The sequence below is a fragment of the Tursiops truncatus genome, chromosome X, assembly GCF_011762595.2.
Source record: "Tursiops truncatus isolate mTurTru1 chromosome X, mTurTru1.mat.Y, whole genome shotgun sequence".
Classification (NCBI taxonomy): Eukaryota; Metazoa; Chordata; class Mammalia; order Artiodactyla; family Delphinidae; genus Tursiops; species Tursiops truncatus.
This window is the reverse complement of record NC_047055.1, coordinates 78,540,552-78,554,814: the sequence shown is the minus strand read 5'-3', so window position 1 is coordinate 78,554,814 and position 14,263 is coordinate 78,540,552. Positions and strand designations below refer to the sequence as shown.

The 14,263-nt window shown below is 38.7% G+C and overlaps 1 protein-coding gene across 1 annotated transcript in view; it reads left to right on the top strand.

Annotated features, from left to right (window-relative positions):
- TEX11 (testis expressed 11) overlaps positions 1-14,263 on the top strand; it is a 345,588-nt gene that overhangs the window by 55,013 nt on the left and 276,312 nt on the right. The window lies entirely within an intron of this gene.

The window sequence follows — 14,263 nt, the reverse complement described above, 5'->3', positions numbered from 1 at the left end:
TAGCAGTCACACCCTATTCCTCCTGACCCCAGCACTAGCAACCACTAATATACTTTCTGTCTTTATAGATTTACCTGTTCTGGGCATTTCATATAAATGAAATCATACTATATTTGATCTTTTGTGATTAGCTTCTTTTACTTAGCATGTTTTCAAGGTTCATCTATGTTGTAGCATGTATCAGTATTTTTATTACTAAATAATGTTATACTGTATGGATATACCAGATTTTGTTTATCCATTCGTCTATTGATGAACATTTGGATTGTTTCCAGTTTGGGGCTATTATGAATAACTCTACTGTGAACATTCATGTACATATTTTTGTGTGTACATTTTTACATTTCTCTTGGATATATACCTTGGAGTAGAATTGCTGAATAACATTATTACTCTATGTTTAACCTATTGTGAAACTGCCAGACTGTTTTCCACTGTGGCTGTACCATTTTACACTGCCACTAGTCTCTGAGGGCTCCAATTTCTGCATATCTTTCAGTTTTATAGATTTAGCACGTACATTTAGGTCTTTGATCCATTTCAAGTTAATTTTTGAGTATGGCATGAGGTGGGAGTCCAGCTGCATTCTTTTGCATATAGCTATCCAGTTGTCCCAGCACCATTTATTGAAAAGACTATTCTTTCCCCATTGAATGGTCTTAGCACTCTTGTCAAAAATTGATTCTGGCGAGGCTCTGGAACTCTTATTTGACTTTGTGGCGTGGAGAGTTTGTGAGGTGGTGTTATCCCGATTTTACAAATGAGGAGCCTGAAGCTCAGATAGAATGCCCTAAAACCAATAACACATTGAGTAAATAATACTTAAATAAGAAGGCTACTAGAGGAGAACTTGAGGATGGCAGAGGAATAAGACGTGGAGATCACCTTCCTCCCCACACATACATCAGAAATACATCTACATGTGGAACAACTCCTACAGAACACCTACTGAATGCTGAAGAAGACCTCAGACTTCCCAAAAGGCAAGAAACTCCCCACGTACCTGGGTAGGGCAGAAGAATAAAGAAAAAACAGAGACAAAAGAATAAGGATGGGACCTGGACCTCTGGGAATGAGCTGTGAAGGAGGAAAAGTTTCCACACACTGGGAAGCCCCTTCCCTGGTGGAGACAGCAGGTGGTCAGGGGGGAAGGTTTGGGGCCGTGGAGGACAGCGCAGCAACAGAGGTGCAGAGGGCAAAGCAGAGAGATTCCCACACAGAGGATTGGTGCGGACCAGCACTCACCAGCCTGAGAGGCTTGTCTGTTCACCTGCTGGGACGGGCGGGGGCTGGGAGCTGAGGCTCCGGCTTTGGAAGACAGATCCCAGGGAGAGGACCGGGGTTGGCTGTGTGAACACAGCCTGAAGGGGGCTAGTGTGCCACAGGTAGCCAGGAGGAAAAAGTCTGGAACTGCCTAAGAGGAAGGAGACCACTGTTTTGGGGTGCACGAGGAGAGGGGATTCAGAGCACCACCTAAACAAGCTCGAGAGACGGGTGTGAGCTGCGGCTATCAGCGCGGGCACCAGAGACGGGCATGAAACGCTAAGGCTGCTGCTGCAGCCACCAAGAAGCCAGTGTGCAAGCACAGGTCACTATCCACACCTCCATTTCCAGGAGCCCGTGCAGCCTGCCACTGCCTGGGTCCTGTGATCCAGGGACAACTTCCCTGGGAGAAGACACGGCATGCCTCAGGCTGTTGCAACGTCATGTTGGTGGTCTCTGCTGCCGCTGGCTTGCCCCACATTCCATAACCCTCCCTCCCCCCGGCCTGAGTGAGCCAGAGCCCCCTAATCAGCTGCTACTTTAACCCCGTCCTGTCTGAGTGCAGAACAGACACGCTCAGGTGACCTACACGCAGAGGCGGGTCCAAATCCAAAGCTGAACCCCAGGAGCTGTGTGAACAAAGAAGAGAAAGGGAAATTTCTCCCAGCAGCCTCAGGAGCAGCGGATTAAATCTCCACAGTCAACTTAATGTACCCTGCATCTGTGGAATACTTGAATAGACAACGAATCATCCCAAAATTGAGGCGGTGGACTTTGGGAGCAACTGTAGACTTGTGGTTTGCTTTCTGCATCTAATTTGTATCTGGTTTTATGTTTATCTTAGTTTAGTATTTAGAGTTTATTATCATTGGTAGATTTGTTTATTGATTTGGTTGTTCTCTTCCTTTTCCTTATATATATATATATATATATATAGATAGATAGATGGGTAGATACTTTTTTCCTTTTTCTCTTTTGGTGAGTGTGTATGTGTACACTTCTTTGTGTGATATTTTTCTATATACCTTTGCTTTTACCGTTTGTTCTAGGGTTCTGTTTGTCCTTTTTTTTTTTAGTAGAGATTTTAGTGCTTGTTATCATTGGTGGATATTTTTTTGGTTTGGTTGCTCTCTTCTTTCTTTTTTTCTTGCTTTGCTTCTGAGCTGTGTAGCTGACAGGGTCTTGGTGTTATGGCAGGGTGTCATGCCTTGCCTCTGAGGTGGGAGAGCCAAGTTCAGGACATTGGTCCACCAGAGACCTCCCGGCTCCACGCAATATCAAACAGCGATAGCTCTCCTGGATATCTCCGTCTTGACGATAAGACCCAGCTCCACTCAACGAACAGCAAGCTACAGTGCTGGACACCCTATGCCAAACAACTAGCAAGACAGGAACACAACCCCACCCATTAGCAGAGAGGCTGCCTAAAATCATAATAAGGTCACAGACACCCCAAAACACACCACTGGTCACGATCCTGGCCAGCAGAAAGACAAGATCCAGCCTCATCCACCAGAACACAGACACCAGGCCACTCTACCAGGAAGCCTACAGAACCGACTGAACCAACCTTAGCCACTGGGGGCAGACAACAAAAACAACGGGAACTATGAACCTGCAGCTTGCGAAAAGGAGACCCCAAACAGAGTAAGTTAAGCAAAATGAGAAGACAGAGAAACACACAGCAGATGAAGGAGCAAGGCAAAAACCCATGAGACCAAACAAATGAAGAGGAAATAGGCAGTCTACCTGAAGAAGAATTCAGAATAGTAACAGTAAAGATGATCCAAAATCTTGGAAATAGAATGGAGAAGATATAAGAAACCTTTAACAAGGACCTAGAAGAACTAAGAGTAAACAATGATGAATAACACAATAAATGAAATTCAGAATTCTCTAGAAGGGATCAATAGGAGAATAACTGAGGCAGAAGAATGGATAAGTGACCTGGAAGGTAAAATAGTGGAAATAACTACAGCAGAGCAGAATAAAGAAAAAAGAATGAAAAGAACTGAGGAGAGTCTCAGAGACCTCTGGGACAACATTAAACGCACCAACATTCAAATAATAGGTATCCCGGAAGAAGAAGAGAAAAAGAAAGGGACTGACAAAATATTCGAAGAGATTATAGTTGAAAACTTCCCTAATATGGGAAAGGAAATAGTTAATCAAGTCCACGAAGCACAGAGGATCCCATATACAATAAATCCAAGGAGAAACATGCCAAGGCACATGTTAATCAAACTATCAAAAATTAAATACAAAGAAAAAATATTAAAAGCAGCAAGGGAAAAACAACAAATAACATGGAAGGGAATCCCCATAAGGTTAACAGCTGATGTTTCAGCAGAAACTCTGCAAGCCAGAAGGGAGTGGCAGGACATATTTAAAGTGATGAAAGGGAAAGACCTACAGCCAAGATTACTCTAGCCAGCAAGGATCGCATTCCGATTTGATGGAGAAATTAAAACCTTTACAGACAAGCAAAAGCTAAGAGAATTCAGCACCATTAAGACAGCTTTATAACATATGCTAAAGGAAATTCTCTAGGTAGGAAATACAAGAGAAGGAAAAGACCTACAGTAACACACCCAAGACAACTAAAAATGAAAATAGGAACATACATATTGATAACTACCTTAAATGTAAATGGATTAAATGCTCCAACCAAAAGACATAGACTGGCTGAATGGATACAAAAGCAAGACCCGTATATATGCTGGGTCACTTCAGACCTAGGGACACATACAGACAGAAAGTGAGGGGATGGAAAAAGATATTCCATACAAAGGGAAATCAGAGGAAAGCTGGAGTAGCAATTCTCATATCAGACAAAAGAAAACTTAAAGAGTATTACAAGAAACAAAGAAGGACACCGTGTAATGATCAAGGGATCAATCCAAGAAGAAGATATAACAATTGTAAATATGTATGCACCCAAAATAGGAGCATCTCAATACATAAGGGATATGCTAACAGCCATATAAGGGGAAATCGACAGTAACACACTCTTAGTAGGGGACTTTGACACCCCACTTTCACCAATGGACAGATTATCGAAAATGAAAATAAATAAGGAAACACAAGCTTTAAATATATTAAACAAGATTGACTTATTTGATGTTTATAGGAAATTCCAACCAAAAACAACAGAATACAGTTTCTTCTCCAGTACTCATGGAACATTCTCCAGGATAGATCATATCTTGGGTCAGAAATCAAGCCTTGGTAAATTTAAGAAAATTGAACTTGTATCAAGTATCTTTTCCGACCACAGTGCTATGAGAGTAGGTATCAGTTACAGGGAAAAATCTGTAAAAAATACAGACACATGGAGGCTAAACAATACACTATTTAATAACCAAGGGATCACTGTGGAAATCAAGAAATACCTAGAAACAAATGACAATGAAAACAGGATGGCCCAAAACGTATGGCATGCAGCAAAAGCAGTTCTAAGAGGGAAGTTTATTGCAATACAATCCTACCTTAAGAAACAAGAAACATCTCAAACAACCTAACCTTTCACGTAAATCAGTTAGAGAAAGAAGAAGAAAAAACACCCAAATGTAACAGATGGAAAGAAATCATAAAGATTAGATCAGAAATAAATGAAAAAGAAATGAAGGAAACAGCAAAGATCAATGAAACTAAAAGCTGGTTCTTTGAGAAGATAAACAAAATTGATAAACCATTAGCCAGACTCTTCAAGAAAAAAAGGGAGAAGACTCAATAAAATTAGAAATGAAAAAGGAGAAGTAACAACTGACACTCCAGAAGTACAACGGATCATGAGAGATTAGTACAAGCAACTATATGCCAGTAAAATAGACAACCTGCAAGAAAGGGACAAATTCTTAGAAAAGCACAACCTTCTGAGACTGAACGAGGAAGAAATAGAAAACGTAAACAGAGCAATCACAAGCACTGTAATTGAGACTGATTAAAAATCTTCAAACAAACAAAAGCCCAGGACGAGATGGCCTGACAGGCGAATTCTATCAAAAACTTAGAGAAGGGCAAACACCTATCCTTCTCAAACTCTTCCAAAATATAGCATAGGGAACGACACTCCCAAACTCATTCTATGAGTCCGCCATCACCCTGATACCAAAATCAGACAAAGACATCACAAAGAAAGAAAACTACAGGCCAATATCACTGATGAACATAGATGCAAAAATCGTTAACAAAATACTAGCAAACAGAATCCAACAGCACATTAAAAGGATCATACACCATGATCAAGTGGGGTTTATCCCAGGAATGCAAGGATTCTTCAGTATATGCAAATCAATCAGTATGGTAAACCATATTAACAAATGGAAGGAGAAAATCCATATGATCATCTCAATAGATACAGAAAAAGCTTTTGACAAAATTCAGCACACATTTATGGTAAAAACCCTCCAGAAAGTAGGCATAGTGGGAACTTACCTCAACGTAATAAAGGCCATATATGACAAACCCGCAGCCAACGTCGTTCTCAGTGGTGAAAAACTGAAACGATTTCCACTAAGATCAGGAAGAAGACAAGGTTGTCCACTCTCGCCACTGTAACTCAAAATAGTTTTGGAAGTCTTAGCCACAGCACTCAGAGAAGAAAAAGAATGAAAATGAATCCAAATCGGAAGAGAAGAAGTCAAGCTGTCACTGTTTGCAGATGACATGATACTATGCAAAGAGAATCCAAAAGATGCTTCCAGAAAACTACTAGAGCTAATCAGTGAATTTGGTAAAGTAGCAGGATACAAAATTAATGTACAGAAATCTCTTGCATTCCTATACACTGAGGAAGAAAAATCTGAAATAGAGATTAAGGAAACACCCTCATTTACCACTGCAACAAATAGAATAAAATAGCTAAGAGTAAACCTACCTAAGGAGACAAAAGACATGTATGTAGAAAACTGTTAAGACACTAATGAAAAAAATTAAAGATGATACAACCAGATGGAGAGCTATATTACGTTCTTGGATTGGAAGAATCAGCATTGTGAAAATGACTGTACTACCCTAAGCAATCTACAGATTCAATGCAATCCCTCTTAACTTCCCAATGGTATTTATCACAGGACTGGAACAAAAAATTTCACAATTTGTAGGGAAACACAAAAGACTCCGATTAGCCAAAGCAGTCTTAAGAAAGAAAAACAGAGTTGTAGGAATCAGGCTCCCGGTCTTCAGACTATAGTACAAAGCTACAGTAATCAAGACAGTATGGTACTGGCACACAAGCAGAAATATAGATCAATGGAACAGGATAGAAAGCCCAGAGATAAACCCACGCACATATGGTCACCTTATTTTTGATAAAGGAGGCAAGAATATACAATGGAGAAAAGACAGCCTCTTCAATATGTGGTGCTCGAAAAACTGGACAGCTACATATAAAGGAATGAAATTAGAATACTCCCCAACACCACGCACAAAAATCAGCTCAAAATGGATCAAAGACCTAAATGTAAGGCCAGGCACTATCAAACTCTTAGAGGAAAACATAGGCAGAACACTCTGACATAAATCACAGCAAGATCCTTTTTGGCCCACCTCCTTGAGAAATGGAAATAAAAACAAAAATAAACAAAGGGTACCTAATGAAAGTTAAAAGCTTTTGCACAGCAAAGGAAACCATAAACAAGACCAAAAGACAACTCTCAGAATGGGAGAAAATATTTGCAAGCAAAGCAACTGAGAAAGGATTAATCTCCAAAATTTACAAGCAGCTCATGCAGCTCAATATCAAAAAAACAAACAACCCAATCCAAAAATGAGCAGAAGACGTAAATAGACATTTTTGCAAAGAAGATATACAGATTTCCATCAGACACATGAAAGGATGCTGAACATCACTAATCATTAGAGAAATGCAAATCAAACCTACACTGAGGTATCGCCTTACACTACTCAGAATACCAGCATCAAAAAATCTAGAGACAGTAGATGCTGGACAGGGTGTGGAGAAAAGGGAACCCTCTTGCACTGTTGGTGGGAATGTAAATTGATAACAGCCACTATGGAGGACAGTATGGAGGTTCCTTAAAACTACAACCGTGCAATCCCACTACTGGGCATATACCCTGAGAAAATCATAATTCAGAAAATGTCATGTACCACAGTGTTCATTGCAGCTCTATTTACAATAGCCAGGACATTGAAGCAACCTAAGTGTCAGTCAACAGATGAATGGATAAAGAAGATGTGGCAGATATATACAGTGGAATATTATTCTGCCAGATATATACAGTGGAATATTATTTAGCCATAAAAAGAAAGAAAACTGAGTTATTTGTAGTGAGGTGGATGGACGTAGAGTGTGTCATACAGAGTGAAGTAAGTCAGAAAGAGAAAAACAAATACTGTATGCTTACACATATATATGGAATCTAAAAAAAAAAAAGAGGACTGAAGAACCTAGGGCCAGGGCAAGAATAAAGATGCAGACATAGGGAATGGACTTAGGACACAGGGAGGGGAAACGGTAAGCTGGGAGGAAGTGAGAGAATGGCACGGACATATATACAGTACAAAATGTAAAATAGATAGCTAGTGAGAAGCAGCTACATGGCACAGGGAGATCAGCTCGGTGCTTTGTGATCACCTAGAGGGGTGGGATAGGGAGGGTGGGAGGGAAGCGCAAGAGGGACGAGATATGGGAATATATATGTATAGCTGAATCATTTTGTTATAAAGCAGAAAGTAGCACACCATTGTAAAGCAATTATGCTCCAATAAAGAAGTTAAAAAGAAAAAGCCCCAAAAAAGGCTATAATTTTTAGATCTGTGTCAACTAAACATAGGAGGAATAGAGAGTTACAATAATGTTATCTTTGAAACTAAAAATCAAGTTTAATGATCTAGAGAACAAATCAAATTGATCTAATTTGGCCACTGTTTTTAAAAATTTTACCTCTATTTATCAGTCTGGGATTGCACCGCCTTTCCGATTCCAAAGGCTGTTCCAACCAAGAGCCTTTTGATGAGGAAATGACACAGGGAATGGAGTGTAATAAAATACCAAGTGTGTTATTTTGAATTCTTCTCATGCTTTAGAATGGAAATACTTTAAGCTTTGTTAAAATGGTGCAATTTTATATTTTCCATTTGACTACCTTAAAACGTTCATTGTCTTTTAATGAAACTACAGGGGGCAAGAGCAGAGATGAAAAGATGTGATACTGTAAAAGGGATGGCTTTTAGCTTCTAGTACTTGAGTGAAGACACTACAATAAAGTAAGATGGAGTGCAGCAACAAGTTTTGTGCCTTGAAGCCTCCTCTTCTCTGTGGCAGTAATTTGGAGTTAATTTGTGCAGCTTCTCAATAAAAGACTTTGTGTTTAAAAAAAACATTAATTGATCCTAAATGTGAGGGTTTATTTCTGGACTCTTGATTCTCTTCCATTGATCTATATGTTTGTCCTTTTACCAGTGCCACACTGTCTTGATTACAGTAGCTATGTAGTCAGTTTTGAAATCAGGAAGTGCGAGTTTCTAGCTTTGTTATTTTTCAAGGTTATTCAGCTCTTCTGGGTCTCTTGCATTCCCATATGAATTTTAGGATATGCCTGTCAATAATTGCAACAAATCAGCTGGGATCCTGATAGGAATAGCGTTCAATCTGGATCAGTTTGAGGAGTATTGCTATCTTAATAATGTTAAGTATTCTGATCCATGAATATGAGATATCTACCCATTTATTTAGGTTTTGTTTAATTCCTTCTTATTTTTTAAATGATGAAACTGAGGTTCAGAGAGAAGGTGTGAGTTAGTTGAAGATCTAAGACCAGAACCAAGATTTTCTGACTTTTAGTCTAACGCTCCCTACCCTACAACGTAGGTTGACTATTTAAAAAGAGAACCCCTTGTGGTAATTTTGTCTTGCCTTGTAATGTTAATATCCTTTGTGGGCTACTTTAATGCAACTACTATAAAAAACTGATATGAAGTCCAGCAGGTCTTGGTCTTATATCTCAGCTATTACACGAACTTGCTGTATGACCTTGGGCTGTTACTTAAACTTCTCAAGCCTATAAGATTTCAGTATTTAAGAAACCAACTCCCTGTGTAATACACTGTGTCACTGGTACATTTGGCTTGATATCAGTTCACGTGAGAAAAAAACCTGAGTGCTTTATATAATTTTTTATTGACATATACTTGATGTACAATATTATGTTACATGTGTACAATATGATTGACAATTTTTAAGGTTATACTCCAGTTACAGTTATTATAAAATATTGGCTATATTCCTGTGTTACACAGTACATCCTTGTAGCTTATTTTATACATAGTAGTATCTTTTTCTCTTTCTTTTTCTTTTAAATTTTTTAAACATTTTTATTGGAGTATAATTGCTTTACAGTGGTGTGTTAGTTTCTGCTTTATAACAAAATGAAACAGTTATACATATACATATATCGCCATATCTCTTTCCCCTTGTGTCTCCCTCCCTCCCACTCTCCCTATCCCACCCTTTAGCTGGTCACAAAGCGCCGAGCTGCTCTCCCTGTGCTATGCGACTGCTTCCCACTAGCTATCTATTTTACATTTGGTAGTGTATATATGTCTATATATACACTACCACTCTCTCACTTTGTCCCAGCTTACCCTTCCTCCTCCCCGTGTCCTCAAGTCCATTCTCTAGTAGGTCTTCGTGTTTATTCGATCTTGCCCCTAGGTTCTTCATGAACATTTTTTTTTGATTCCATATATATGTGTTAGCATACGGTATTTGTTTTTCTCTTTCTGACTTACTTCACTCTGTATGACAGATTCTAGGTCCATCCTCACTACAAATAACTCAATTTCGTTTCTTTTTATGGCTGAGTAATAGTCCATTGTATATATGTGCCACATCTTCTTTATCCATTCATCTGTTGATGGACACTTAGGTTGCTTCCATGTCCTGAGTCTTGTAATTAGAGCTTCAGTGAACATTGTGGTACATGCCTCTTTTTGAATTATAGTTTTCTTACTCAGGGTATATGCCCAGTAGTGGGATTGCTGGGTCGTATGGTATTTCCATTTTTAGTTTTTTAAGGAACATCCATACTGTTCTCCATAGTGGCTGTATCAACAACTTACATTCCCACCAACAGTGCAAGAGGGTTCCCTTTTCTCCACACCCTCTGCAGCCTTTATTGTTTTTAGATATTTTGATGATGGCCATTCTGACCAGTGTGAGATGATATTGCATTGTAGTTTTGAGTTGCATTTCTCTAATGATTAATGATGTTGAGCATTCTTTCATATGTTTGTTTTCAATCTGTATATCATCTTTGGAGAAATGTCTGTTTAGGTCTTCTGCCCATGTTTGGATTGGGTTGTTTGGTTTTTTTGATATTGAGCTGCATGAGCTGCTTGTAAATTTTGGAGATTAATCCTTTGTCAGTTGCTTCATTTGCACGTATTTTCTCCCATTCTGAGGGTTGTCTTTTGGTCTTGTTTATGGTTTCCTTTGCTGTGCAAAAGCTTTGAAGTTTCATTAGGTCCCATTTGTTTATTTTTGTTTCCATTTCTCTAGGAGGTGGGTCAAAAAGGATCTTGCTGTGATTTATGTCATAGAGTGTTCTGCCTATTTTTTCCTCTAAGAGTTTGATAGTGTCTGGCCTTACATTTAGGTCTTTAATCCATTTTGAGTGTATTTTTGTGTATGGTGTTAGGGAGTGTTCTACTTTCATTCTTTTACATGTAGCTGTCCACTTTTCCAGTTTTATGGTTTTTATAGTTCAGTTTGTTAATATGGTGTATCACACTGATTGATTTGCGTATACTGAAGAATCCTTGCATACCTGGGATAAAACCCAGTTGATTATGATCCTTCAAACGTGCTGTTGGATTCCCTTTGCTTGTATTTTATTGAATATTTTTGCATATATGTTCATCAGTGATATTGGCCTGTAGTTTTCTTTTTTTGTGACATCGTTGTCTGGTTTTGGTATCAGGGTGATGGTGGCCTCGTAGAATGAGTTTGGGTGTGTTCCTCCTTCTGCTGTATTTTGGAGGAGTTTGAGAAAGTTAGGTGTTAGCTTTTCTGTAAATGTTTGATAGAATTCGTCTGTGAAGCCATCTGGTCCTGGGCTTTTGTTTGTTGGAAGATTTTTAATCACAGTTTAAATTTCAGTGCTTGTGATTGGTCTGTTCATATTTTCTATTTCTTCCTGGTTCAGTCACTCAAGGTTGTGTATTTCTAAGAATTTGTCCATTTCTTGCAGGTTGTCCATTTTATTGACATATAGTTGCTTGTGGTAATCTCTCATGATCCTTTGTATTTCTGCAGGGTCAGTTGTTACTTCTCCTTTTTCATTTCTAATTCTATTTTTGTTTTCATTTCTAATTCTATTGATTTGAGTCTTCTTCCTTTTTTTCTTGATGAGTCTGGCTAATGGTTTATCAATTTTGTTTATCTTCTCAAAGAACCAGCTTTTAGTTTTATTGATCTCTGCTATCGTTTACTTCATTTCTTTTTCATTTATTTCTGATGTGATCTTTATGATTTCTTTCCTTCTGCTAACTTTGGGGTGTTTTTGTTCTCCTTTCTCTAATTGCTTTAGGTGTAAGGTTAGGTTGTTTATTTGAGATGTTTCTTGTTTCTTAAGGTAGGATTGTATTGCTATAAACTTCCCTCTTAGAACTGCTTTTGTTGCATCCCATAGGTTTTGTGTCATTGTGTTTTCATTGTCATTTGCTTCTAGGTATTTCTTGATTTCCTCAGTGATCCCTTGGTTATTAAGTAGTATATTGTTTAGCCTCCATGTGTTTGTATTTTTTACAGATTTTTTCCTCTAATTGATATCTAGTCTCATAGTGTTGTGGTCAGAAAAGATACTTGATACGATTTCAATTTTCTTAAATTTACCAAGCCTTCATTTGTGACCCAGGATATGATCTATCCTGGAGAATGTTCCATGAGCACTTGAGAAGAAAGTGTATTCTGTTGTTTTCCGATGGAATGTCCTATAAATATCAATTAAGTCCATCTTGTTTAATGTATCATTTAAAGCTTGTGTTTCCTTATTTATTTTCATTTTGGATGATCTGTCCATTGGTGAAAGTGGGGTGTTAATGTCTGCTACTATGATGGTGTTACTGTTGATTTCCTGTTTTATGGCTGTTAGTATTTGCCTTATGTATCAAGGTGCTCCTGTGTTGGGTGCATAAATATTTACAATTGTTATATCTTCTTCTTGGATTGTTCCCTTGATCATTATGTAGTGTCCTTCTTTGTCTCTTGTAATAGCTTTGTTTTAAAGTCTGTTTTGTCTGATATGAGAATTGCTACTCCAGCTTTCTTTTGGTTTCCATTTGCATGGAGTATCTTTTTCCATCCCCTCACTTTCAGTCTTTATGTGTCCCTAGGTCTGAAGTGGGTCTCTTGTAGACAGCATATATATTGGTGTTGTTTTTGTATCTATTCAGCAAGTCTGTGTCTTTTGGTTGGAGCATTTAATCCATTTACATTTAAGGTAATTATCGATAAGTATGTTCCTGTTACCATTTTCTTAATTGTTTTGGGTTTGTTATTGTAGGTCTTTTCCTTCTCTTGTGTTTCCTGCCTAGAGATGTTCCTTTAGCATTTGTTGTATAGCTGGTTTGGTGGTGCTGAATTCTCTTTGCTTCTGCTTGTCTCTAAAGGTTTTAGTTTCTTCATCAAATCTGAATGAGATCCTTGCTGGGTAGAGTAATCTTGGGTTGTAGGTTTTCCCCTTTCATCACTTTAAATATGTCCTACTCCTCCCTTCTGGATTGCAGAGTTTCTGCTGAAAGATCAGCTGTTAATAACCTTATGGGGATTCCCTTGTGTGTTATTTGTTGTTTTTCCCTTGCTGCTTTTAATATTGTTTCTTTGTATTTAATTTTTGATAGTTTGATTCATACGTGTCTTGGTGTGTTTCTCCCTGGATTTTTCCTGTATGGCAGTCTGTGTGCCTCCTGGAGTTGATTAACTATTTCCTTTCCCATATTAGGGAAGTTTTAAACTCTAATCTCTTCAAATGTTTTCTCAGTCCCTTTCTTTTTCTCTTCTTCTTCTGGGACCCCTGTAATTCGAATGTTGGTAAGTTTAATATTGTCCCAGAGCTCTCTGAGACTCTCCTCAATTCTTTTCATTCTTTTTTCTTTATTCTGCTCTGCAGTAGTTATTTCCACGATTTTATTTTCCAGGTCACTTATGTTTTCTTCTTCCTCAGTTATTCTGCTATTGATTCCTTCCAGAGAATTTTAAATTTCATTTATAGTGTTGTTCATGATTGTTTGCCGTTTAGTTCATCTAGGTCCTTGTTAAAGGTTTCTTATATTTTCTCCATTCTGTTTTCAAGATTTTGGATCATATTTACTATCACTATTCTGAATTCTTTTTCAGGTCGACTGCCTATTTCCTCTTCCTTTGTTTGGTCTGATGGGTTTTTGCCTTGCTCCTTCATCTGTTGTGTGTTTCTCTGTCTTCTCATTTTGCTTAACTTACTCTGTTTGGGGTCTCCGTTTCGCAGGCTGCAGGTTCGTAGTTCCCGTTTTTTTTGTTGTCTGCCCCCAGTGGCTAAGGTTGGTTCAGTGGGTTGTGTAGGCTTCCTGGTGGAGGGGACTAGTGCCTGTGTTCTGGTGGATGACACTGGATATTGTCTTTCTGTGGCAGGTCCACATCTGCTGGTGTGTTTTGGGGTGTCTGTGACCTTATTATGATTTTAGGCAGCCTCTCTGCTACTGGGTGGGGTTGTGTTCCTGTCTTTCTAATTGTTTGACCTAGGGCATCAAGCACTGTAGCTTGCTGTTCGTTGAGTGGAGCTGGGTCTTGGCGTTGAGATGGAGATCTCTGGGAGATTTTCGCCGTTTGATATTATGTGGAGCTGGGAGGTCTCTTGTGGACCAATCTCCGGAACTTGGGTGTCTCACCTCAGAGGCACAGCCCTGACCCCTGGCTGGATCACCAAGAGCCTGTTATCCATATGGCTCAGAATAAAAGGGAGGAAAAAAGAAGGAAAGAAAGAAAAAGATAAAATAA